This window comes from Neofelis nebulosa, chromosome 11 (genome assembly GCF_028018385.1).
Source record: "Neofelis nebulosa isolate mNeoNeb1 chromosome 11, mNeoNeb1.pri, whole genome shotgun sequence".
Lineage (NCBI taxonomy): Eukaryota > Metazoa > Chordata > Mammalia > Carnivora > Felidae > Neofelis > Neofelis nebulosa.
In genome coordinates, this window is record NC_080792.1 from 49,494,423 (window position 1) to 49,522,380 (window position 27,958).

Genomic DNA, 27,958 nt, shown 5'->3' on the forward strand with positions numbered 1-27,958 from the left:
TTGTCACATCATTTTCTCTGCTCTCAGCTGCCCTCTAAAAATTTTCTTCATCTGAAGCTTATTCCAGAAAGAAAGAGAATGCAGGAGGAGCTTTCTTGCTGACTCTATCAGACCATGGATAGGATGTGTGCTCTGGGGGCTGATGTCGACAGGGACACCAGATTCTCCCTCGTTTGTTCTTTATCTTTACTTACTGCACGTTTTGCTGCCGTGGACTTTTTTATTATTCTAAATTGTGGGTGAGATAATAGTTGGTTTCTCAAAGTGCAAAGGCTAAACCTACTGATAAACTTCAGCTGCTACCAGGGGACAAACGCCACCCAAACTGCCAAAACAATCATGACCTCACTTCCTGCATGGCGCACTGAAGGCTTCACCAGAAACTCAGAAAACCCAGCAGGCGAGGCTCTGGCATGAGCCAAAGGCGGAGATCAATGAGTCATCTAAGCAGGGCTTTGGCCAGGCCAGTACTTTTAAAGAAAGCAATACATGGAAAGAGTTCTTTTGCTCCATTGCCCCTATCACCACTTCTACCCCGGAGACTATGCTATCATCAAGCCTTTGCTCGTACCAGTAAAATTCACTTGTGGGCTTTTTAAAAAGCCAGGGCCAAACACTGAACAACTGAGACAGTCATTTTCCTCCCCAGCTAACAGGTTTTTCAGGTGTGATGTGAAAACCTCCATTTGCAGTGTAGCTTGGCCAGAAAAGCATACATTTAATTTGCAATATTGATTAGAATTTTCTAAGGTGAATGGTGAAGGCTTCCTGAAAACATAGGCTTGGGAGCTTTTGAAGGTCTTGAAAGGAACAGTAACATCTGTGTGGTTCTTGCAGTTCAGATGGCCCCAAGAAGATGAAACAGAGTTGCAGTGCCCAGTGGGGCCTTTACATGGATTTAGGGAAAGGAAACTGTTAGTGTTTGAATGTCTACCATGTACTAAGCCCAAGATGGTCTTAAAGATACAAATACATATGATCTTGACCACTATATGTAGTCATTCCAAAGGGTGCAGAAAGGGCTAAGTCTGAGGAATGCACAGGTGCTAAGGAAGCCCAGAAGAGGGCACTGAGTCAACCCTGTATCTGGAAAAGGCAGTCAGTAAGGGCTTCTCATGTCAGGTACCATAAGGGAGGCTTAAAGGACCAGTAGGGATTAATGAATCCGGCTATGTTGAGGCCGAATGAAAGGCAAATAGGAATTGAAGTTAGAAAGCCTATGTTGGAGACTTGATTCTCCTTATTACCTATGTAACCTTAAGAGAGAAAAGAAATTCAAGTTTCTAAAACTTATTTTAGTTACATACTCATATAAGATGGAGATAATAATATCCGTGTTATATTGTTGTTAAAAGGATAGACTAGATCATTTACCCTTTTATTTCTGTTTCTATTTCAGACAGAAGGAGCAATATGTGAAGAGTAATGGGGACCAAAGAGACTGTGAGAAGCTTTAGAACTGAAAGTGTCATAATCCCTCTACATAATCCCTCTACAACAGAAAACAATTCTGTTTTTCTTCTTGTTTTACCCAGAATAAGGAGACAAAGAGAGACAAGGCCATGGCAAAAGCAGAGGCTGCAGAAGTAAGTAGGAATCACCATCCATGGGGTTTGGCTGGTTTGGAAAAAGAGTAAGACAGGACAGAGTTTACACATGCAGAGAAGAAAGATAGGCTGAAGTCCTGGTGGTCTTACTGAGGCAGAAGAATGTGTGGCGTGAGTAGCTACAGTGAGGGTGCTGGCAGGACACAGGAGGGGTACATTCCCTGTTCAAACGTGAGATTTCTTATGTGGAAAGTTCTGAGGAAGACAAGGAACAAGCACAGCCAAGAAGGCACATGGCTGACATGGAGTCCACCCAAAGGTCACCGGACAAAGAGGTCAAGAATGTGATTGGCCGAAGTGTGAGGTCAGTCTATGAGTTGGACTTGAAATTCTTCAAGAAGATGATGGGATTCACAGTGGAGAAGGTATATGCCAAAGTCCTCGCGAACCTCTTTCTGAATTTGTAACATGGATGAAAGGTATCACTATCTACTCAGTTATTCAAGCTGGGAACATGGGCTTTATCTTCAAATCCTCTCGCTCCTTCACCTCTCCATCCAGCCAAGGAGCCCACTCACAGAGGCTATTTGTACAACAGCTGCAGACCTCTAGCAGAGGGAGAAGTCTTGCAGAGTGCTGGTTATAAGGTTGTTCCATGCAACCAGGCAGACCTGGTGGAATCTTGGCCCTTCCTTTTCTAGCTGTATCAATGTGGGCAAGTGACCTACACACCATGCTTCAATTTTCCTTGTGTGTAAGAGAAGATAATAATAGAATCTGCCTCAGAATTACAGTGAATTATGAGGCCATACACACATAACGCAGTGTCTAGTACACAGTAAGTGCCCAGTAAATGCTAGTTGTTGGTGTGGTAGTGTTAGTGGAGCTTTAGTATGTTATAGCAAATATGGAAAAGCCCAGAATTCTTATTTTTTTTAATAGAAGAGAAAGAATGCCTATGTTGGGTAAAAATGGAAATGTATTGGGAATGCAGTAAAGGATACAATATAGAGAATGGTGGGGATTGAAGACTGAATAGACAGAGGGAACCTTAGAGAATTCACTGAAGGTAGAGACTGATGTTGGTCGACACAAGGAAACAGAAAGTGGCCAGCAGTGACAGCAGGATTGAATTCTTGTACCTTCTAGAGAAGGGTTTAGGAACAGAGAGGCCTAGCAGACCACCACTACTATCCAGCTTGAGCAAGCAGAGTAGCCAGAGGGGAGGTGGCACCAAGATGGTTTTCCAGGCAGCCTCCAAGACCAGCTAAATTTGAGGAATCCTGGAAAACCTGGAACAGTAAGCATTAATGTCGGCACCCAGGAAGCACTGTGGTTGCCTGTGAGATGTATGAGCCCTGCAGACTGAGGTCCCGGGAAGCACTGCAAGCACTCTGTTGCTGTTTGACGTCCCAAATTTCAGCTCTATATCATAGATTTCCCTCATACTAACATTTCTGAAACTGGAATGTGTCTTGTTGTGATTGTTTTCCCCCAAAGGCTGTGTATTAAATCCCTAGAGCCACCACCAATGGCATCATAGAGTCACGCAAACACAAAGTATGTCATAATAGTGTGAGTTAAGCGAAATGTGTTAAACTTCTTCGATAACTCTCTAGTATTTGATCTTTAAGTCACATACTCTGAGGGATGCTGGGAAAAACAAATATTCTGACCAACCATACCCAATGCTGTTAATTACCTAGGGAATTCATGTTCAAATCAATTGGTTGGGGGGTTATGCTCGGTCAGGAAATTGACTCAATGGAGGTGATAATAGCTGAGAACCCCCACTGCCTGGCCAGCTAGAGTGGATGCCTTCCTACTCCCAGCCCAGGGCTGCCTTTCCAGTAAGTCCTTCTAGATATCTGCAAGTTTAATGCACAAAAGCTTTCCCCATTCATCCTGAAGCCTTGACAAATGTGCCTTTCTTACTGGGGCTTCCAAAAGAAAAGGTTAAATGAAATCTGAATGGAATACAAATAGTTCTTCCTTTCAGGGATTTTATTCTCTGAGAGCTCATGCCAGAAAACAAACTTCCTTCATGATCACCAGGGAGCCCCCATTGGTGTTTGGTGTTCTAATGGCCGGAGACATCCCCCAGGTTCCCCCTATCAATTCATATGATGGTATATATATTTAATCAGTTTCCACTGTGTTCCTGGAAAGACATTTAGCTGGCTGCCAACAGACTCCTCCTCCTGCTCCTGTACATCCATGAAGTCAGTTGGCTGAGCCCTTGATTCAGCTACAGGGGCTCAGTAATCCTCTTCCTGAATTCTCTCCCAGGCAAGCCAAGCTTCCCATCATGCATGAGCTCATTGTTCTGCCTCTCAAAACTCACCTACATGAAATCATCCTTCTCATGTATAGGCCAACTCAGCCAAATAGATATACATTTTTTTATTCACAGAGGCTAGCATCATTCAAGAAAAAGACGACCCTGGGTAGAAATGAAATAAAACACAATGAATCATGGCTGGCTCTGTAAATGGCATCGTGGTGCAGCAGAGAGAAGCAGCCTTACAGAGAAGGAAAATCAATATTCATTAATGATTTTGAGTGTACTATTGGCCTTGGGTTAATTATTTATTCGCATGAAGGTTTAAATTTATCTCACGGATATGCCATATTATTTGAAAGGGTTTTAGTGCCTTTGACCTATGCTCAACGAATCTTCTTGACCCATATTTCATTTCACATGCAAAAGCAGTAGGCCGTATATTGGTCATTTTTCTCTAATTTATTCATTAATCCCATCAACTAATAATTAAAGAGGTTTACTATGTACTACATGCTATTCAAGGTTCTAGGAATAAAACTATGAACAAAATAGTCTCTACTTTTGTGGAACTTAACATTCTAACAGTGGGAGCGACAGCTAATAAAAATGAATGTGAACCCTTGACATGATGTAATGAAATGCCACCTTCCCTCTGGGCCATATCTCCCAGAAACCCACAGCCCCAGTCTAATCATGAGAAAAACACCAGACAAATTCCACTAGAGGGGCATCCTACAGATACTTGACCAGTTCTCCTCAAAACTGTCAAGGTCATCAAAAATGGAGTCTGAGAAACTGTTACAGCCAAGAGAAGCCTAAGGACACATGATAGCTAAATGTAATGTGAAATCCTGGACGGGGTCCTAGAAGATAAAGGACATGAGGCAAAATCTAAGGAGATTTGCCTCTTTTTTTTTTAAAGTAATCTCTACACCCAACATTGGGCTCGAAATCATAACCCCAAGATCAAGAGTCACATGCACTATCAACCAAGACAGCCAGCCACCCCAAAAACTAAAGAAATTTATATCAACTATGGACTTCATATTACCAAAAAATGAGGAAAATTAAAAGGAGGAATGTCGAAGAGCAGTAGGGTCAGGGAGGCTTCTCTGAGGAGGGAACAGTCCAAGTGTGACCCGAACAATGAGAAGGCACCCATCCACAAAGTGGGAAAGTTCATCTGAGGAATGGGAGCAAGTGAAAAAAAGGCCCTGAAGTAGAAATCAGCTGGTGTGTTCAAGAAACACATAGAGGGCTTGCATGGCCAGAACCTAGCAAGCAAATGGAGCAAGATGATATTGGAGAGGTAGACAGACCATGAATGATCTTCTAGGTCAAGCTAAGGATCCGAAACTTGCTCAGAGTTATTGGGAGAGTTTTAAGCAGGGAAATGGCATGATCTGATTTATCTTTGAAAAACATCCCTCCAGCTGCTGTGCTAAGAATAGAGCATATTAGTGCCAGGCAGGGGCTGGGCAGAGAAGGAAATGGGGAGTGACTGTTAATGAGGCATGGGATTTTTTTTGGGGGGGGGGTGATATTAATGTTCTTCTATTAGATAGTTGTGATTGGTTGCACTACACTGGTACTATACTAAAACCCACTGAATTATATACCTTAAAATTGTTAAAATAGTAAGTTTTATGTTATGGGAATTTTATCTCAATCTTGAAAATAATAGATTATAGGAATGGGGACAAGCATGGAAGCAGGTGGCTTGGCTATGAGGCTATTGCTGTAGTACAGGAGAGGGATGACGGTGTCCTGGACTAGAATGACAGCAGTGGAGCTGAGGAGAAGTGTCTGGATTCTAACATGTTTTGGAAGATTGCCATGAGGATTACTTAAAATTTTTTTCTTTATTTTAGAGACAGAGAGAGCACGCATATGCATGAGGGAGAGTGGAAGAGGGAGTAAGAGAGAGAATCCCAAGCAGGCTCCACATTCCGTGCGGAGCCCCATGTGGAGCTCGATTCCATGACCCTGGGGTTACGACCTGAACTGAAACCAAGAGCCAGATGTTCAACTGACTGAGCCACCGAGGCTCCCTACTGGTAGGATTACAGTTGATGTGCACAGAAGCGGGTATTGCAAGAAATCAAGAGCAATGTTAAGACCCTAAGAGAGACACTTTTGACTTCTAGTTTATTTTAAGACATTTTAATGTGGATTTCATATGCCATGTGTTAGTACACTTTAACATACGAATGATAGAAAACACTAACTCAGTCTGGGTTAAATACAGGGAAATGCATTACCTAAGGATAAGACCAACGGCAGTTAAGGGCTTCACGTTGGTTGGTTGGTTGGTTCAGTGGTTGAGCATGTCATCAAGGTCCCAGGTTCTTAACATCCTTCCATTATGCCACCTTCAGGCTGTCAACTTTGCCCTCACCTGGCCTGTCTTCATGGTTTTAAGATGGCAACAGTAGTTCCAGGTGTCACATACAAGCAAGAGCAAGACAATGACAAGGGGAAGAAATGGCATCCCTTTCTGTGTATTTTTCTTAGAAGTAAAGAACGTAGAAAAACCCAATGACTTCTTAGCATGTTACACGTCTTTCTAATTTTATTTTATTTTTGCCTCATGGAAAACAGTTATGTGTTTATCCAAATGGAAACGAGCTACAGAAAAAAAGAGAGTAATTTGGGGGTGGAGGTAGAGGAAGAAAAAGATTAGAAATTTAAAAGAAGTGGCTTCGATCTGTGTGGTGTTTGCTGTGGTATTGCTCACACATATCTTCCCATGAGCAATAGTTGTCTGGGGCTAATGGTTAATGAAGAGACTCAAGTTTTTCCTCTCACATCATCTGAGATTCAGCATGGGAAATGGAGCTATCATGGTTAGCTTTAACTACCCAGGATCCATCCTCTATAGCTGGGGATAAGGTTCAATTTCCCCTGGGGTAAATGGCAGTGGGAAGATGCCCAGTGGCTCCATTAACAAGGATGTAAGGATTGGAGAGTGAATGTTGGGTAGACAAATAATAGTGTCTGAACCATGGTGGGTAAAAGGAAAAATTAGGGGGTTCAAAAATGTATTCATTACAAATAGGGAGAAGTACAGAGAACACAAAGTATATTATTGTATCACCAGAACGATGTCTGATGAACTTCTCTATCCCTATGTATTTCTTAGAACTAGAGAAAATAGGGGCGCCTGGGTGGCTCAGTCGGTTAAGCGGCCGAGTTCGGCTCAGGTCATGATCTCGCGGTCTGTGAGTTCGAGCCCCATGTCGGGCTCTGTGCTGACAGCTCAGAGCCTGGAGCCTGTTTCAGATTCTGTGTCTCCCTCTCTCTGACCCTCCCCCGTTCATGCTCTGTCTCTCTCTGTCTCAAAAATAAATAAACATTAAAAAAAAATTTTTTAAAAAGAACTAAAGAAAATATATTTTGAATAGCCCTGAACATTCAACAAGAACTTGAAGGTCCTGGAAAGACTTAATAGGACAAGGGCAAAACAGGAAATCAAAGAATGATTTAATAATCAAGGTTTAATAATAATGCTTTATTAATCAAATAATGGTTTAGTAATAATGGCTATAATCATTGAATATTCCCTATGTGTGCAACACTTTTCTTTTCTTTTTTTTTTTTTTTTTTTTGTGCAACACTTTTCTATATGCTTAACATACATCATACCATTTAATTCCCAAGACACCTTATTACTACATCTTCACTTTCAGGTGAGGAAATGGAGGTTTTGAAAGTTTAAGGCAACTTATCTCAGACAGTAGAACCAGGATTTGAACCCAGACAGTCTGGCTCCAAAGCCTGCATGCCTAATCTCTGAGCTTCCTACACATCAAGTGTCAATCTAGACTTGAACGTTTAAACTTTAGAGCAATATTTCTAAGCCAACGCCCACTTCTGGAAAAAACAAAATGTCTTGCTATCCTCAAAGAGACTGATTTTGATTACTCATCTTCCTGTATAAAATCAATAGGCATCTTCTTTCCTTTTTCATACATGAAATTGACTTGCATTTTCAAACTTTCCTCCTTCCCTGAATTTCTGATATGCTTTCTGGGGGCTGGGAGGAATCCTTTTCTGGGGTGTGAATCACTCTGCTAGAACATTTGGAGAGAGATCTATGAATTGAGATTCCGAAGGAATTCTGGTCCTGTTGGAATTCTGGTCCCAGTGACCTACACGGACTGTCTACATACTTACTCAAGTGAGCTAGATCATTGCTCAACCTTCCACTTTAGCTGAATGGTTTGGTCTCAAGGTCAAAGACTTCCTAGAGCTGACTTTTGATGGTGTAAGAAAAGACAAGCTACTAATTCTCTCATTTGTTAAGTGGAGAAAACACGATATTTAACATCTCCAAAGGATAAATGGGGCTAATTACGGGTCAACTACTATTTGGAAAAAAAGAAGAGTTTTCGTTTCTCAGAAGATCCCCCTCAAGAGGGGAGAAAAGATACATTCCTATTTCCTCCAAGAAGACAGGTGGTACTGAATGAGCACGTTTGCTTGCTCCTTCTCTCGCTTTTTGCATAATTCTTTCTTTGGGGAAAGGATTGTACTGCTAACAGTCAGCACCTGTATGAAATTAGACCATAAGCACAATAGATAAGCACAATGTGAGATTGGCTGGTTTCCCACCCTGAGTAGTGGACGTTTCACATGCACCCACAGGACTAACTCCTGCCTGGAAAGCAGCAATTTTTTCTGTGTCTTAGGGAAAGATCATTCAGAATCGCCATCCAGGCTGCAAATGCTAAATGGGGCAATGGATACTAACATCATGGCTGCCCCTGAGCCTGCACAGATGGACACTTTGCACAGCACCCTCTCGGCACAGGTGGGTCATGTCATTGCAGTCACATGTCAGAGCCGCAGTGTCATCATTTCTCCCCATAGGTGTGTGGGTGACTGACAGCTGTGTAGGGCATTTTGAGCAGAGCCTATGTGGTAGTAATTTGACTGATTTTTTAAAAGTATGCCAATAATGGATAACAAGTTCTTGCTTCTGACAGTACTGTACTATGCGTGATGCTATTGTGTCATGTGCCCCTATTAATATTGCTTAGAACACTGCTTGACACGTGTGCACACGTAAGTACTAGCTCTTGTTGTCATTTCTTTTGTCGCCGCTGTCCTTGTTAGGCCAAGGACCTGGAAGACGATGTAAACCTATTAGTTATCAAACATCTCAAGGGGCGCCTGGGTGGCTCAGTTGGTTAAGCATCTGACTCCTGATTTTTGCTCAGGTCATGATCTCACAGTTTGTGAGTTCAAGCCCCACATCAAGCTCTGCACTCACAGCGCAAACCTACTTTGGACCCTCTGTCTCCCTCTCTCTGCCCCTCCCCCTCCTCAAAAAATAAATAAATGTAAAAAAAAATTTTTTTAAATAAAAAGACATCCCCTCTTGGGGGTGTTTGTCAATGGAGACTATTCCGTATTCTCTTTTGGATATTTTATTGGCTGTTTTCAGGAAGCACCTACTACTTCCTTCAGCTGTCTCCTGAGGAAAGTGGTGGTGAAGTGGGTGCTTAAGAAGAATGATTTTTATCAAGGTTTGGCCCCTCAAGGGACAGTCTTGTTGTGACATTCCCTTTTTCCCATCTGAGGAGAGGCAATCTGTCTGTTTCCCTCCTTGGTCCATCTAATTGGCAGGGAATCATGGGAATTTGCACAGTTGGCTTTGAGGAAGTGTTTCAGCTTTAATGTTGTCAAACTATCTACAGGGGACCAAGACTGCTAAACTCACTTAAAGCCCTAGCATGAGCTTGAAGGCACCTCATTTGGAGAGAAGTCCAGGCTCTTTGCTCTGGCCAAATTTACAAACTTGCGCAAATTGCTTAAGCTCTTCTGACTTCAGTATCATCTTCAGTTTGTCCACAAGAAAATGAAAAGAATAGCAATTTATAGGATTGTGGTGACATTTAGAAATAATGTGTGCATCACATAGGACAGTAACTTTGTAAATTAATAATAAGTATTGTTATAATTTCTTTGCAGTATTTATACCATGGAATAAGGCTTTTGTTAAGTTTCTACAAATGCTGCATTCAAAATCATACACACCACACACACACACACACACACACACACTTTCAAAACTAGTTAAAATATGCACAGGAAAACAGTCAAAAGGAAAAACACAACATATCAATAGTCTCTGTTTTGGGGTGAACTGCTTCTACAACCCAAAACTAAAATAAACATAAAAAATAACTCTAGAGTCATCTTAGTTTCAATTACCCAAGTGATGCCTGATGAATATATTCTCATGTTCCCCTCTTCTCCTTAACAAATATGAGCACAGTTAGGATTTTTGTGTGAGGTATTTTATACCTTTGACTTTAGTATCTTTAATTCATATATATTTACCTAAAGAAAATGTAGTGCATCGTTTTATACATTTGCTCTAAAAATGGTGTTATCCCATATGTGCCATTCTGTAATTGGCTTTTTTAAAGCAGCATTGTATTTTTGAAATCTTCTCATACTGCTACATATGAATACAATTAATTCCTTTGAACTACTATGTTTAATTATATGAATATGCCATAATTTTCTTAATAGTCCATTTTTTTTTTTTTAATGTTTTTAATTTATTTTTGGGACAGAGAGAGACAGAGCATGAACGGGGGAGGGGCAGAGAGAGAGGGAGACACAGAATCGGAAACAGGCTCCAGGCTCCGAGCCATCAGCCCAGAGCCTGATGCGGGGCTCGAACTCACGGACCGCGAGATCGTGACCTGGCTGAAGTCGGACGCTTAACCGACTGCGCCACCCAGGCGCCCCTTAATAGTCCAATTTTGATGGACATTTAGGCTGTCCTAATTTTTCACCCTTATAAGCAAAGCTGCGGGGAATCCTGGTGTGTCCCTCTCCTTTGTACATGGGTGTTTCTTTGAAACGCCTGAGATCTGCTAGAAGGGTCCTATATTTATCTGTAATAGACACTATCAACTACCCTTTGGAATGACTGTACCTCTTCTCTGGCACTTCACCAACAGTTACCTTTATCAAATTTTAAAGTGTTTTCCGATCTGATGGGTTAAACAAATCATACTCTGTTGGGGTTTTTGTTCCTTGTATTTCAAAATAATTACATATTTACAGCAAGTTGCAAAGATAGTACAGAGAGGTTTGTGTACCTTTCAGTCAGTTTGTCCCAATGGTTGTAGCTTACGTGAGTAGAGTACCATATCAACATCAGAAATTGACATTGATATAAAGTGTGCATAGTCCATGTCATTTATAGCACACAGAGATTCATCCACCATGCCACGATCAAGATACAGAACTATTCTATCAGCACAAAGATCTCCCTCCTCGGCCCCTTACGGTCACACCTGCCACCCCTACCATGCCTAACCCTTGACTGCTACTTCTGTTCTCCATTCCATAATTATGTGTCATTTTGAAAATATTATATAAATATAATCATGCAGTAGATGACCTTTGGAGATGGGCTTTTTTTACTCAGCAGAATACCCTTGAGATCCAACCAAGTTGTTGCTTTTATCAATCATTTGTTCCTTTTTATTGCTGTGTAGTATCCCATAGTATAGATTACTGAACCGTGTTTAATAATTTACTTGCCATAAGGGGGCGCCTAGGTGGCTCAGTCGGTTAAGCGTTTGACTTTGGCTCAGGTCATGATCTCAGAGTTCGTGGGTCCGAGCCCACGTGGGGCTCTGTGCTGACAGCTCAGAGCCTAGAGCTGCTTTGGATTCTAAGTCTCCCTCTCTGTCTCTGCCCCTTCCCCGCTCCTGCTCTGTCTCTCAAAAATAAATAAAAATGTTAAAAAAAATTTTTTTTAAATTCAATTTATTTGCCATAGGACCTTTAAGTTGTTTCCAGTTTGGGGCTATTGTAAATAAAGCTGCCATAAACATGTACTGGTTTTTGTGTGGACACAACTTTTCACTTCTCTGGTGTAAATGCAGAGTGCAATTGATGGCTCATAGGGTAAGGTTTCAATTTTTTGAGAAACTGCCACACTATTTTCCAGTTTGTTCTCTATCTCTAAGAGTCTCTTAGGGGTGCCTGTGTGGCTCAGTTGGTTAAGCATCTGACTTTGGCTCAGGTCATGGCCTCACCGTTCATGAATTCAAACCCCATATCAGGCTCTATGCTGACAGCTCAGAGCCTGGAGCCAGCTTCAGATTCTCTCTCTCTCTATCTCTCTCTCTCTCTGTCCCTCCCCTGCTGTGCTCTCTCTCTCAAATAAATAAATAAATAAATAAATAAATAAATAAATAAACATTTTTTTAAAAAGTAAAAAAGAAAAAAAAGAGTCTCTTGGGGCACCTGAGTGGCTCAGTTGGTTGAGCTTCAGACTTGGTTTTGGCTCAGGTCATGATCTCGTGGTTCGTGGGCTGGAGCCTCACATTGGGCTCTGCTGCTGATGGTGTGGAGCCTGCTTGGGATTCTCTCTCTCCCTCTCTCTCTCTCTGCCTCTTCCCAGCTTGTGCTCACTTGCTCTTTCTCTCTCAAAAACAAATAAATAAACTTAAAAAAAAATCTCTTGTTTGTTTTCCTCTCTTCTCTTCCCCCCTTTCCCTATGTTCATGTGTTTTGTTTCTTAAATTCCACATATGAGCTAAATGATGTTATTTGTCTTTCTCTGAATGACTTATTTCACTTAGCATAATACATTCTAGCTCTGTGTCATTGCAAATGGCAAGATTTCATTCTTTTTGATGGCTGAGTAATATTCCATTGTACATATAACTACAACTTCTTTATCCATTCATCAGTTGGTGCACATTTGAGCTCTCCCCATACTTTGTCTCTTGTTGATAATGCTGCTGTAAACATTGGACTGCATGTACCCCCTTCAAAATTGTGTGTTTGTATCCTTTGGGCAAATTTCTAAATAGTGCAACTGCTGGATTGTAGGGTAATTCTATTTTTAGTTTCTACTTTTTTAATCTTTTTAGCTCTTTTGTCATACAGAGACCTTTAAATTTTAGTGCAGTCATTAAATAACAAAAAATATGGGAACTATATCAGTATGTATCAATGGGATGATGGGATACTACGTAACTATTAAAAACTGTTTCACTCCAAAAAAAATAAATAATAAATAAATAAAATAAAAACTGTTTCACTCTAAACCAAGAAATTTCCACATCTAGTTTGGAACTTCTGTTTTATAGATTTCCTCTCCTTTTTCTCGGTCCTTTGAGGATATAGAGGATTGGTAACAGAAAGTATTCCTGTTCTGTTGTCTTCCTGAAGAATGATTTCTTCATATGTCTTTCAAAGCTTCTTCCCTTTTTTGCTAGAGTATCACTGCATAATTGTAGTGTCATTTCTTTTTATTTTATTCTTATTTGATGGGGACAGCTCTATCCAGATATTTTAATTGCCCAATTATTACATATTTTTCTCTGACGTCTTCTCCATCTCTTACCTTTGTCAGTGTTCTTTTGTTTTGTTTTGTTTTTAGAGAGCATGTGCGTGTGTGAGTAGGGGAGACAGGCAGAGGGACAGAGGGAATGAGAGAGAGCCCAACTCAAGGCTCGATCCCACGACCCTGGGATCATGACCCGAGCTGAAATCAAGAGTCAGATGCTCAACCAGCTGAGCCACCCAGGCGCCCCTCTCTGTGTTCTAATAGCTTGTGTTCTACTTTCTCTTTCCTCTTGCTGGGGCAAGAGGAATTGTATCCAGGATTATATTTAATTACAGTTGGTGAATTTAATCTCTGGTTCAGTCCTGTTCCCTGGAATTCTGTTAAAAGTTCTAGTGCATCGGGGCGCCTGGGTGGCGCAGTCGGTTAAGCGTCCGGCTTCAGCCAGGTCACGATCTCGCGGTCCGTGAGTTCGAGCCCCGCGTCAGGCTCTGGGCCGATGGCTCGGAGCCTGGAGCCTGTTTCCGATTCTGTGTCTCCCTCTCTCTCTGCCCCTCCCCCGTTCATGCTCTGTCTCTCTCTGTCCCAAAAATAAATAAAAAATGTTGAAAAAAAAATTAAAAAAAAAAAAAAAAGTTCTAGTGCATCTTGTTCTCCTGAGAGATGCCCTCATATTTTGAAGTATTACCCCAATTCAAGCTTAGCCACCAAATCATTGTTTCTGTTGGAGACAATCTGCTCTAGTTTTAAAAAATTCCCCTGGCAGGGCACCTGGGTGCTTTATTAGGTGAAGCGTCTGACTCTTGATTTCGGCTCAGGTCATCACCTCATGGTTCATGAGTTTGAGCCCCGCGTCAGGCTCTGTGCTGACAGCGGGGAGCCTGCTTGGGATTCTGTTTCTCCCTCTCTCTCTGCCTCTCTCTTTCTCTCAAAATAAATAAATAAACATAAAAAAAAGATCTCCTGATTTACATGCTTCTCCCCAGCTGTGAATGCCTTTTCACTCCCAGTTCGAGTGAAATAACGAAAGTAAAGGTTTTGGATATGATGTACCTTCATTCCATCCTTGGGGCTTTCCTTCCAGTCAGAGAAAAAGAAATGGGGAGCCATACTGGTTTCTTCCTTCACACCTGAGTACTATTTACCTAGGGTGCCAAGGAAGAACTCCCTGGAAAGGCATGATTCATTTTCACCCCTGGGTGGCATATCCCATTTCCAAAATGGTAGTAGAATGGGAGAGGGCACAATTAAGGAGACTTTTGTCTGTGCATCATCTCCACAGAATTCTTTCTGGAGGGATTTTATATTGAGGTAGGCATCAATTTCCAGAGTCTTCTGTTTCTAGACACTTTCCAAAGTTAAAACAATGCTCCTATACCATTTATTGGGTTTATTTATTTATTGTCCATTCCATTTCATTAAGTTTGGGATGAGAGAGGTATTATTTTTTTCAATGTTTATTTAGTTTTGAGACAGAGAGAGACAGAGCATGAAAGGGGGAGGGTCAGAGAGAGAGGGAGACCCAGAATCTGAAGCAGGCTCTGGGCTCTGAGCTGTCAGCACAGAGCCCAAAGCGGGGCTCGAACTCACAGACCGTGAGATCATGACCTGACCCGAAGTTGGAAGCTCAAACGACTGAGCCACCCAGGCGCTCCGAGAGGTATTATAATCTTGTATCTATTTTTCCAACTTTCCCCAGAAGTCTCCTGAATGAAATTTAAAATGCCCTTTTAATTCCTTATGTCTGACATTGCTTGTCAGTAACAAAGAGAAAGAAATGCTTGCTTCTGTTGAATGACTACTACTAAGCTTTTTTTCTATGAATTATGCTCTCATAAGCTGAGAAAATAGTTGAAATAATGAATAATGAACCAGTATGAAATCCATTTTAAGGGTCAACTTTTATTTGCTTCTTTCAGAAGGTTTTTCTCAAATTCTCTTACCACATTGATTACTCACATTACATATGAACTGGGTTGCCAATCCTGTATTTTCTTTCCTTCTTTTCTTTCTTTTTCCCTCCTCTCTTTATGATCACTTAAGTTTCCCATTAGCTTCCAAGGGAAATCTGCATCTCTCTGTTATGTTCCTCTAAAACTGCTTCCGGTGGGAGGTATATCTTTTTCCAGACATTTCTAGAAGTTTAAAATTGCAGGTATGAACTTATTTCTTCACACAATTTTAACACTAATTGCCTTTTATACTTCTTCTTTCCTGAGAGCATATAGAGAAGCCCCATGTTCTCATCAGTTGTGTTTCTTTTTTCTTTTTTAATGTTTTATTTATTTTTGAGAGACAGAGAGACAGAGTGCAAGTGGGGGAGGGGCAGAGAGAGAGGGAGACACAGAATCAAAAGCAGGCTCCAGGCTCTGAGCTATCAGCACAGAGCCCGACACGGGGCTCAAACTCACGAACTGTGAGATCATGAGCTGAAGTTTGGATGCTTAACTGACTGAGTCACCCAGGCACCCCTCATCAGTTGTATTTCTGAAATCAGTTGCTTGGACCATCTCCTTTAGAAGGAGACCTCACTTCTAAAGGCAAGAGGGTTGTTTTTTAACAGGATACACTTGGCCTAACCCAACTGAACAGACTTTACTAATGTTGCATTTTCATTGTCTCCTCTGCAGTTTTAAAATGACTGCCTGCGGGCCCAATATGCCACTACCAAAGTCCCATTCCTTTCCCTGGTTGACTTCTACCAGTCTGTAAGCTATCAGATATGGTTTGATATGGTTTTCTCTGGGAAACCTTTCCTACTCCCCAAGCCTCGATTAGGTGTTCCTCATAGGAGTCCACTCCCATAACAGGCTGGGTTTGCCCTTATGTGCAATTACTTTGCAGAGCGATCACCTATGTCTTATCTCCCATCGGACAGTACATCCAATAAGAAAGACACTAAACACCTCGCTCAGTGCTTTGCACATAATTGCCCCTCTGTAAATATGTGTTTCATGACTAATTTTTTAAAAACTTAGTAACATTTCAAAAGTTTTTAAAGTGCCTTGAAATTCAAGGCCAGTGTAGAATTGCCAGGTTGGTTTTCATCATCCCATCCATCCTTTGTGGCTTATCAGAAGAGATGCATATATGCCTTCAGTTGACAAAACTATGATCAAGTAGACCAAAATTTTCATGGAGTTTAGAAAAACACTAGAGCTAGTTCACATTTTGGGCCAGCTGAGAAGCCACAGGTTTCATCACACTATTATTAATGTTGTTGGTGTTGTTTTTAACCAATCACCATTAGGCCCTTTGCAGAATTCATCAAAGGCACAGTTTCTGTCCTGAGGCTTTGGATTTTATCATTCCGCTGCCTGAAGTCCTCCATCTGTAAAGGAAGGGCAATATACACCTACCTCGTAAGGGTGTTGAAAATTAATTAGGCAATGGTCAGCTGTCTTCAATATGAAAACAGGGTGTAAGTGCATATGTTCCATGTCTCTTTTAATTACACCCCCTGTGTGAGCAAGGTAGCTAAGACCCCAGAGCATTTGGATTTGCAAGGGCTTTGGAGGCAGTACAAAGCTTGTTGCCTCAATATAAAGTATCAGTAGGAGGCATTAAAATGTCAGCACCTTTTCAGGGATTTTGTTCATTAAAATGCCTGCAAAGGAGTACACTGAATGAGTGACTGTGGACCAAGTCATAGCCTAAGCATTAGAGCAAACAGGAGGCTCCAGAGAGATCCAGGACCACAAGGAATAAGCATTTTAAATGGTGGGTGAAGTGGTGAGAGGGGGCTCGGGGAGAAATCTGAATTTGCCAGGCACTCCTGCCCCACAAAGCCACAGTAGATCAACTTGACACTTCCCGGCTCTAATTTACTTGCTCCTCGTTTTGATTTCACGGCATTCCCAATTACGCAACTGCCAGGAAAGGAAGCAATGGAATAGCAATATAGAAAGACCAGGCCACTTCTTTTCGGACTAGACATTTTCTGCACAAAGAGCCAATGGGTCACATCTTCTGCCGGTTTGGAGATGCTTCCAGGACAACCAAGCGCGGTCCTGAGGCAGCTCAGTCTTGTCGGTTTCCCTCTTTCCTCAATGGCCATGCGGTTTCTCAGCTGCCTGGGGGATCATCTATAACAGGCCATTTTATTTGGTAAATGTTTCCCTACTTACTGAACAGCATTCATTATTAATGACCAGAAAGGGAACCCCTGCCTCCAGTGGCAGAAGTTGATACATTTGCTTTGTATAATTGCCGTGTATAGTTAGCCATGTGGTCGTTCGGCGAAAATAAATTGCCTTCTTCCCATAAGAGTCTCCCCGAGTGTCACGGGAGAGCTAGAGGGAAGTTGGCCGCTGAGACTAATCTCTTAGCTAACGCAATAGACGAGTCCAGAAACAGAAGGCAGATGGCAAGTTCGAGATGAATAGCATTTTTTAATGGCTTCAAAATAGCTCTGTCTGTAAACGGCTTTGCTGAATGACAACATGTAGTGCGATTTATTTTATCCATTGCTGTGTTGTCAGACCTTCTGAGAACTGTTCTCGGGTTCATCTATTAAGACAAAAACTGATCTTACTTCAAAGGCGGGGGAGGGACATAGAATGATAGGAAGGTAAGAGGCGGGTAGAGTAGAGGGTAAGAAGAAAACCCTACAATTATTTACAAATACATGGCAGATATCTTTCCAGGGCAACAGTCACTTGTAGTTTGGCGTTTGAAGAAAATAACTCCGTGTTGAGATTTAAGAGCAGAAGCTGAACTCTGAACCCTGAAGTGAAATAGGCCCAAGGTCTAGGAGAAAAGGTCATGATAAAGATAGTACACCCTGGTCTGTCTCCAATTAGTAAGAATTCACATTGTACCGAGGAGATTAACCCTTGGCCATCCAAATTGATTTGGGAAATGGTATAGATGAGAACAGGAGGCCTCTCTGTACAATCTCAGGGAATTGGTGCTAATTGAGCGAGGAAATAAGTTCATACCTCTAATTTTAAATTTCTAGAAATGTCTAGAAAAAGGCCTACTTCCCATAAGGAGTGGATTGAGAAGACTATACTTGAGTGTTGACATAGAAAATACTAGCATTTTTTCAAACAAATTGGTGCATGTAATCACCCTGAAATTAAAGAATAATTAAACAGAGGAGAAATTGGACAAGAACAAGAATTTTATGGTTAGAACAGATAGTCGCAGACCAGTCACGGAGGAATTAGACCATGGTCAGACTTCTCCCCCACCTTCTGTTCTTATGTTGGAAGTGAAATGATGCAGAAAGCTGTTCTTTCTTACTCTGTATTGCATCAGTCTTGCAAAGCATACACAGGTGCTAGTAATCAGTGACCACTTCAAATTTATGCTTGTTGTTTTAATAAAGCATTATATTTGGATTGGGATCATTTACTCTCTCTCTTTTTATCTCTTTACTCAAATCTGAAATAATCCCATCTTGTTTGCCCAAATTATTCAATTCAATTTTATAGATATTTATTGATTTCCTGCAATGCTCCAGGCATTTGTATACACTGTCCACAGTTTCAAGCCCCAAACTGGGTCAAAACTACTTATTTGTATGGTGAGATAAAATATTTGAAATTGAGACTGTCTTCCAAAATTCCAAATTATAAGCTTGATGACAGGAGCTGAAAAGAAAAATAAGAAACTCCTGAAGAGTTTGCATGCAAAGGAATTAAATAATTACAAAAATAAGTATAGAAGCCAGAGTAAGAAGGATGCCTGGGTGGCTCAGTCTGTTGAGCATCTGACTTCAGCTCAGGTCATGATCTCATGGTTGGTGAGTTCGAGCCCCACATCGGGCTCACTGCTGTCAGCACAGAGCCCACTTAGGACCTTCTGTACCCTCTCTCTCTGTCCTCTACTCATCTCTTCCTCTCTCTCTCAAAAATAAAACATTGAAGAAAAAAAAAAAAAAGAAGGCAGAGTAAGAGAGGTGCCCCAAGAGGGCACAAATAAGGCTGTATGGCTATTTTATATTCAGAGTCCCAGGTCCACCACTTACTAATCATGTGACATTAGGCAGTGACACTAGGCAGTTTGCTGACACTAGGGCCTCAGCAAAGCCTGTTCTCCATTCAAAAGTAGAGATAATAATGTCCAGTCAATAGGTGTTGTGAGGGTGTAACACCTTGGAAAGGTGCTTTTCACATAATAAAATGTTTAAATGCATCATGCATTCAAAGGAAGAAGTGACATTAGAGCAGGGGAAGGTGGATAAGGAAAAAATAGAATTTTTTTTCAGGGTGGTGTTTCAGATGTCCTAGGGATAAAGAGGAAGATGTGTTGGGGAGAAAGGAGCTGTGTCTGTACAGAGAAGAGTCATTCCAATGTTCCAACACCATTTAGGTGTTCTGGAACAAACACCTACTCAGTTGAGTGATTGGAAGGAGAAAGAGAAAGAAAAGAGAGCCAAGAACCCAATCTTGGGCAATGCCAATGTGTAAGAGGAGGAAGTATACACAGTGAAAACAGAGAGAAAGAGTTTAGGGAAAAAACAGAATAAAAGAGTGTCACAGAAGCCAAGACAGGAAAGAGTATCAAATGGGAGCAGTGGGGTCCAGTGCCTCAGTGAGAAGAGAAGAGAAGAGAAGAAAAACCAAGAGGAGGCCAGTGAATTTAGTAATTTAGTCAATGATAGTCTTAAATGGTGATTCTATAACAAAATTATACTTGCCTGGCTATGCCTGTGTCTCCTATAGAGGTTTCATTTATTATGTTGTATCTGGAAGGGCTTGGCCTATTCAGGCCACGGGCCAAGGCCTGACCCACGTACCATGAGCAGGGTGGACATTTGGGCATCAGGAAAGGTGGTAATTCAGCAAGGACAATGAAACTTGAAAGCAAGCAGGAGAGAGGATCGTTAGCTATCTCTGGGTCTCACTTTCTTAAGTCTGGACTTCAAGAGGAGTTTGAGAAGGACTTGAAGAAGCTCCTAGATAGAAGAAAGATGCTCCTTGCCACAGGGAACTAGCAGGGAGGCATCCTCGGGCTGAAGGTCTATGAGGAAGCCTAGCCTACTTTCCTGGGCAGATAATTTGGCTTCGGGTTATTCCCTTATTCACCCCAAATCTTCAGTCCTGTCTTGTTGAAATGTTTCTGGATGGTCTTAGTTGCTCTTCAGGGAATCACTAAAGGTGTTTTCTGACCTCATCCAGACTGGGGTGTTGGAGAGGGCACGATACCTTTTGAGGCCCACGTAGGGATGGCACCCTCAAGGAGAGCAACCCCACCTGAGAGCCAGAGTTCAGGAGAGGCCAGAAGGAAAGATAGGGAAACAGGGGCCATGGGCTGAGGGATAAAGAAAAGGTGAGAGACTGGCAGCTTCTGGCCTCCCCCCCTTATTTGGTACTTATGCACAAACACTGATTTGGGAATGAGGAGGCAGATGGGAAGTTATTTCATGATGAAGGACTCATCACTGAGGAAGACACTCATGTTTTCAAGGAGCCTAAGAAAATAGCACGGTTTATATCCACGGTAATATCCCTTAGTTGCATGTTTGTGAGCAGAGCAGAGGTTTTTGCCCTCAAGGGAGACCGAACATGCAAGATACAGAGGGGATGCTTGAGGACCTGGGGAAAATGGAGTCCAGGGCTCAGGTAAGTGGTCACACTAACAGTGTTGGTGGGATTGTAAAATGGTGCACCTGCTATGGAAACCAATATTGAAGTCCTCAAAAAATTAAAATAGAAGTACCATATGATCCAACAATCCCACTTCTGAGCATTTATCCAAAGAATTGAAAAATCAAGATATCAACAAGTTATTAGCCCTCCCATATTCAGTGCAACACTATTCACGTAGTCAAGATGTGGAAACAATGGAAATATCTGACAGATGGATAAAGAAAAAGTAATACATACATCTGTATTATACTATTTAGCCTTTAAAAATAATGTATGACAACGTGGATGAACTTTGAGAACACTGTGCTAAATAAGCAAGTCACAAAAGGACAAAATAGTATATGGGTCTACTTACATGAGGTACCTAAAATAGCCAAACTTATAGAAACAAAGAAATAGGTCTCCAGTGACTGACAAGGGAAATGGGTAATTGCTAATCAATGGCTGTAAAATCTCAGTTATTCAAGATGACTAAGTTCTAGAGATCTGCTGTACAACATTGTGCCTGGAGATAACAAGACTGTATTCCACACTTATAAATCTAAGAGGATAGACCTCATGGTAAGTGTTCTTCCCACAATAAAATGAAAGAAAGAAAGAAAGAAAGAAAGAAAGAAAGAAAGAAAGAAAGAAAGAAAGAAAAAAGAAAAGAAAAATAAATATCCTTGTCACATGGAGAGAAACCTGAGTGGAAAACTAAATGTAAAGAATTATTTTCCTTTTCATCAAGCTTTGGAAAAATGTCATGTGCCTTGTTACTGCTATTAATGAAATAACTGTGCTGATGAGTCTGAAGAAGGTATCACTGTAAGCTGATGGCTTTTTCAGATGACACCTCACTTACTGGTCTCTCTGACATCAACAAAACCCTCCTCTAAACATCCACATGACAAATGAAGTATGGTCCATGAAAGGAGCGAGCCAGAAAAAGGATGGCAGCTATTATCTGAAATACTAATATTTGGTAGATGAGTTGACATTAGGGAGTGATAAACACCCTCTCAGGACACCTACAAACCCCTGAAGTGACAGCAAACAGTGCACTGTAAGAATCCATAACAGATCTTGAGAAGGCAAGCCGCCAAAACTCTAACAAGATGCTTATGAAGGTGTTCCATGTCATAGAAATAGAGGGAATTGACAGTCATTGTATAGGTCTTGTGAGATTACCCAGTATGCTCTGAATTTTTTATGTAGACAACTAATAACAAAAGAGATGTGATGACGTTAGAGGGAAACTAGCAGTTAACACAAACAACAAAGGTAGATGGAGTTGCTAAGAATGCTTTGTGTGACTGAATAATCACAAAAGGGACAGGTGGACAAGAAAATAGTTAAGATATTTAAAATCCCAGGAATATATACATATATATATTATATATATATTTGACATATGGATGTATATATGTATATATACATCCATATGTATTACATATATATATATATCTTTATATATATATATTTATATATATATATATATATAAAATATATCATCTATCATCTACCTACCTACTTATGTATCTATCTACATGTTATTGTAGCCCATTCATTCTCATTGCTGTGTACTGTTCCACTGCATGAATATAGCACAGCATGCTTGCTTATCCACTCTACATGGATGGATATTTGAGTTGTTTTAAGCTTGAAGCTGTTATAAATAGTGCTTCTGTGAATATTCTTGTACATGTCTCTTGGTGAGCACATGTAGTCCTTTCTGTTGAGTACATACTTACGAGGGAAATTGCTGGGTCATAGGGTATACACATATTTATCCAGTTTGAATAAATCCTAGCCCAATTTTTCATGCATCTCTGCATTCCTGCCACCATATTGCCCTCCCATGCCGAGCCTGAGCTTGGTCAGTGACTTGTTTTGGCCAATGGGACAGTAGAAAAGTTGATATAAGTAAAGCTCATAAAAGCACTTCTGTGTTTTTGCTCTCTCCTTGCTTCCCTGTGATGACAAGTCCAAGATGTGGGAGCCATGAGGAGAGGGGCAGAGTAATCCTGGACAAGGCCATCCTACTAGCCAGCCCCCAGCCATCCTGCCAGCTGACCACAGATGCATGCACAAGCCCAGGTGAGATTAACTTAACCTAACCCAGACCAGCAGAGCTGCCCACCTGGCTGATAGAACTTGCGTAAATTAATACATGTTTGTTTGTTTGTTTTTTAAGTCGCTAAGCTTTAGTGTAGTTGGCTACAGAGCAATAGCTAACTGCCATACTGTCAGTTATGATTTGCAAAGCATGGTGCCAGCTCACACTTCAATAGTGTCTGAAGCTCTGGGGTCCCCACACCCTCCTCAATACTTGGTATAGATTAAACTATATGAAAGTGTTGATACGTGCTTATTTCTGACCTGCAAAAAATTGCAATTTCATATGGTCCAACTGAATATTTGATTTTTTTTTCTTTTTAATCATTCTTGGGAGTGTGTAACAGTATCAAATCGTAGGTTGAATTTGAATTTTCCTAATAACTAAGTATATCAAACACCCTTTCGTCTGTTAACAAGCTGGTGGTATATCCTCTTTTGTGAAATACCTGTTCAAGATTTTTGTCCATTTTCCTATTGGATTAACCACCTTTTGCCATTATTTGTAGAAATGAGTGCACACACATGCACACACTGATATGAGCCCTTTGCTAGATATGTGTATTGCAGATATCTTGTCTTTTTTTTTTTTCATGTTTATTTATTTATTTTTAGAGACAGAGCTTGTGTGCCAGAGGGGGTTGGGGGCAGAGGGAGAGAGAGAATCCCAAGCATACTCCATGCTGTCAGAGCAGAGCCTGACACAGGGCTCTATCTCATAACCATGAGAACATGACTTGAGCCAAAGTCAAGAGTCAGATGGTTAACCGACTGAACTATGCAAGCGCCCCATCTATATCTTGGTCTTATTTTGTGATTTTCCCTTTCACATTTTTAGTTTTGTTTTTGTTTTTGTTTTTTTTAATGTTTAATTATTTTTGAGAGACAGAGGGAGAGTGAGTGTGAGCGGGGGAGGGACAGAGACAGAGGGAGACCCAGAATCCAAAGCTGGCTCCAGGCTCTGAACTGTCAGCACAGAGCCCGACGTGGGGCTAGAACTCATGAACCATGAGATCATGACCTGAGCCAAAGTCAGACACTTAACAGACTGAGACACCCAGGCACCCCCCTTTTCACATTTTTAATTTTTTAATAGTACCCTTTGATGAACAGAAATCCTCAATTTTAATGTAATTCAATGTACTTATTTTTAACCATCATGTTTGTCAGCACTTCTTTGCCTACCCTGAGGTCATGAAGGTATTCCCCTATTTTTTCTTTTAAAAACTTTGTTGTTTATCTCTCATGTTTAGATCACTGATCCACCTGGAATTGATTTTTTTTTAAGTATGTTATGGGAGAGGGGTCAAGATTCACCCTTGTCCCACATGAGTATCCACTGCCCTGGACATTTGTTGGAAAGGCAGTGAATTACAGGGTCTGGCTTTCACAGCTTTCATGGGGAGGCAGCCTGTGTCAGCTGGAGCTAGTCCCAACTCTGCCACCAGCTCACTGACTCTGTGACTTTGGGCAGGTCACAAGGGCTGTCTCCATTTGCCTGTATGTAAAATGATGTTAAATCCGACAACCTCCTTCATTCCTCCCAGCGATGTGGGGTCCAGCAGAAGTGACATAGCACTCCAATTATGTGTGCCCTTATTAGTTCTGGAACCTCCGGAAACATATGTAACATACCTGAGTCCCAATTTCCTTACCTATAAGATGGGAACAATCATACTATATGCAGAGCTCTTGTGAGAATAAGAAAAAAAATGTATGAGAAGTTCTGTACGTGGCATATTATATCTTTCAACGAAAGGTACCACCTGTTGTTGCTGTTCATAGGCATGCTGAAGACATCGAATAGAATTTGCCTTTATTCAATTTTAGTGAAAATAAAGTTGGCGCCTCCAAATTTAACTAGTAATAGAAGTTCACATACAAGTTTGTTTGGCAATACAGCTGACTAGCTCTGTGATGGCAATCTTAATTTCGCCTCATTCTCCTCATTCCTAAGAGATGTTATATAGTAAAGAAAGCTAGAAAGAAAGAAAATTCACACAGTTATAAAAAAAAAAAAAGCAGCTTTCTTGAAATTTCTTTCCATTATCCTTGAACTCAGAAGTTTATCCTAAACATTTGTGGAGTCCAGGACAGGACAGGTGACATGATACTTGTCCATGATGAATTAAGCATTACGTCATCAAGTTTCTTCAAAGAGTCTGACGCAGGACATTTCTGCTTCCCTGATTCCACCCCATCTAAGGAAGCACCACCCCCCCCCGCATTCTCATCTCATTACCATTTACCTGATGTATTTCCCTGCCTTTTCGCATCATCCACCTCCCTTCAACTAGAACGTGAAGTCCATGGGAGCAAGAGCTTTAATTTATCGTGTATTTTCAGCACCTAGAAGAATGACTGGCACATAGCACATGAATGAAGGCAAAATAAGAGTCATATCAAAATATGTATCAAAAGTCATAATGACATACATCTAGGTCCATGCTATATTTAATGTGACATGGAAATCAATAATAAATGCTGGCTAAAATACCTCTGTCAATCCCAAACTCCAGTTTTTGTAGATGTTCAGTAATAACATTACCACAAAAATATTAGCCCTGTTAATAATCAACACATTTTTCTCAAGTGCACCTTTGGGAACTATGAAAAGGAAATTGATATTTCCCACACACATATGCTGTAATTGTTGGATTCTTTTTTTTTAAGAATGATTTAATAAGTATGGTTACTGCAAATTGTTCAAAAATGTTTTTCCTTTCTTTAAATAAAAACAGACATGGGAATCGTGTTTTTACTATAAACAAATATTAAGTTTTACGTGTTGACTATTAGAAAGTTGTTCAATTTTTCCTTTACCAAAATAAATTGTTAATTAAGATAGACAAAAGCCAGGAAATATTGAAGTTAGTCATTTAATTTCCTTACTAATTCAGAGCTGCCTGGAGTCATTTCCTGCAGGAATTTCACGTCTTCCCATTGAAGTGTTCCAGCAGCTGGTAACCAAATCATCAACTCAGGCCATGGGTGATTCTCCAGGCTCCAATTACAAATCAGGTGGTTTTTTTTTTTTTTTTAATATTCATGATGGAGCCAGATCAACTTTAGAAATAAATCTAAATGCCTTCTCGAATGCTGTTTCTGCATTGCTCTGAAGAAGCGATTTGATCTAGTGGGAGAAACTGAAGGCAAAGAAACCTAACTTCGGAATTTGGCTCAGTCACTAATTAGTTAGTTGTATGACCTTAGATTTTACCTCTTGTGCCCTAATAGCCTTGTCTACGTGAGCACAATAACTCAAAGTTTACCTAACCAAGTTGTTTTTAAGATGGAAGGAATGGTAGTCCAATTCTGAATGTAGCTATGTGCATGACTCCAAATATAACAATAAGCTGGTAATGTTCGTAAGCTTAGAGAACTTAGCTTGTACTTCATTGGGTCTCCCCTTGGTGAGTGCAAGGTACTGCGCATGCAACAGATGACAAATCAGAGGAAAATCAACATCTTTTGCAGTATTGGGAGGAAACTGATCATTGTTCCTTGCAGGTGTAAAATGCACAAGCTCTTTCCTCATTCCTAAGTTGCCTATTTACTTGGAAAGCCAATAAATTAATCACACTCTTATTATTTTTTTTTAAAGAATGGCAAGAGATTTGATCAAACATGTACAGTACTGTGTTGCTGAATCTGGGGTGGGGCTAGGGGGAGAGTGCAACCAAGGGTACATCCTTTGCTTGTCCAAATGTTTTTCTGACTGAACCAGTCAATTGAATAAGGAAGGACTCTGGTAATAAGTCATATTTTAAGAGTTTATTTTGTTTATTTTGGCAATTAGAAGGAATAAAGCAGTCTGCATATTTCCCACGTTGGGTGAGGACACACTGACTTCTGGAGAGCTTGAATCAATAAGCTGAAAGAAAAGTTCAAACTCCAATTTCAGAAGAACTTGGCTTCTGCGTGTTAAACTATGGATTCATAGATTCTTCTGCCTTTTGGGTCTTCTGCTCTCTGCTCTCCTTGACAGCTCGCACCAAGCTGATCATTGGGGATATCAATGGACTTCTGAATGAAGACATTGTCTGACAAGTATAATACACGAGCATGAAACACATACTGTTCTACTCTTTTGAATATATTACATTTATTGAGAACTACAATTAAGTTATGTATTTTTATCAGTAAAGCACTTTATTGATTGTGGACGTGAAGCTGAGTTCTTTCATGTTTTGGTCAGCTCCAAGGACACATGCACCTAGTGGTTCAAAACAAATTGACCGGCATGATTACTGAGCCTATGATGAATTGTAAGTGTAAAGAAATATCGAACATTGGAGTGCGTTATTCTGTACAACATTTGTTCTAATTTTGTGTTCATTTTAATGATAAATGAAACAAATTAATATAAGTATTGTGTTCAGGATCTGGAGTCAGACTTTATGGGCTTAAATTCTATATACGTGGCATGGATTTGAAAATGCTATTGAAGTTCTCTGAGCCCCAGTTTGCTCATCTATAAAATCATGATCACAACAGCATCTTTCTCAAGCAGTAAATAAAGGCATTCAGTGGGATAGTCTAGATAGAGAAAGGTGCTTGACACGTAGTAAGTCGTCTGTAAATATCAGCTATTAATATTATTATCATCATTGTCATTTGGACGATCACTGTACAACGAAGTATCACATGATTTTGCAGTATCTGCATTTAAGGCCACGTTGATGCCAAGAAGCACGTGCATTGTCACAAGTAAATAAGAAAGGAAGAGAGGTTGGAATTAATACAAAACGGATGCATTCGTGCCAAGGAAAGTGCAATGACATGATGTTTTATTGTACAAATGGTGGTTTCAAAGTGGTTCGGGGTGGGAAAATGGAGTGGTGACAGAGCAAACCTCAGAACAGGCATGCTGAGTTGTAAAGAGCCTGCGTTACAGCAGTCAACATCGAATTTACATCCTGAACAGCAATTTAGTTTCAGCTAAACAGCATCATCTGTCGTATTAATGTTCATTTGAATGTACTGGGTTTATTTGCATTTAGTTGTAAACTGTTTTAGTTTCAGGGTTGTATTAGAGATAAAAGCACATGGAGTTCATACTTTATTTTATACTTAAGTACATTTAATACTTAGAAGTTTTGAG

General features: G+C 40.6%; 1 long non-coding RNA gene across 1 annotated transcript; it reads left to right on the top strand.

Annotated features, from left to right (window-relative positions):
* Positions 1-1,341: 1,341 nt before the first annotated feature.
* Positions 1,342-27,958, top strand: LOC131490288 (uncharacterized). The gene is made up of 6 exons (XR_009251021.1): positions 1,342-1,443; positions 1,536-1,586; positions 5,703-5,888; positions 22,724-22,836; positions 25,755-25,875; positions 26,654-27,958. It is a non-coding gene; the product is annotated as an uncharacterized LOC131490288 (long non-coding RNA).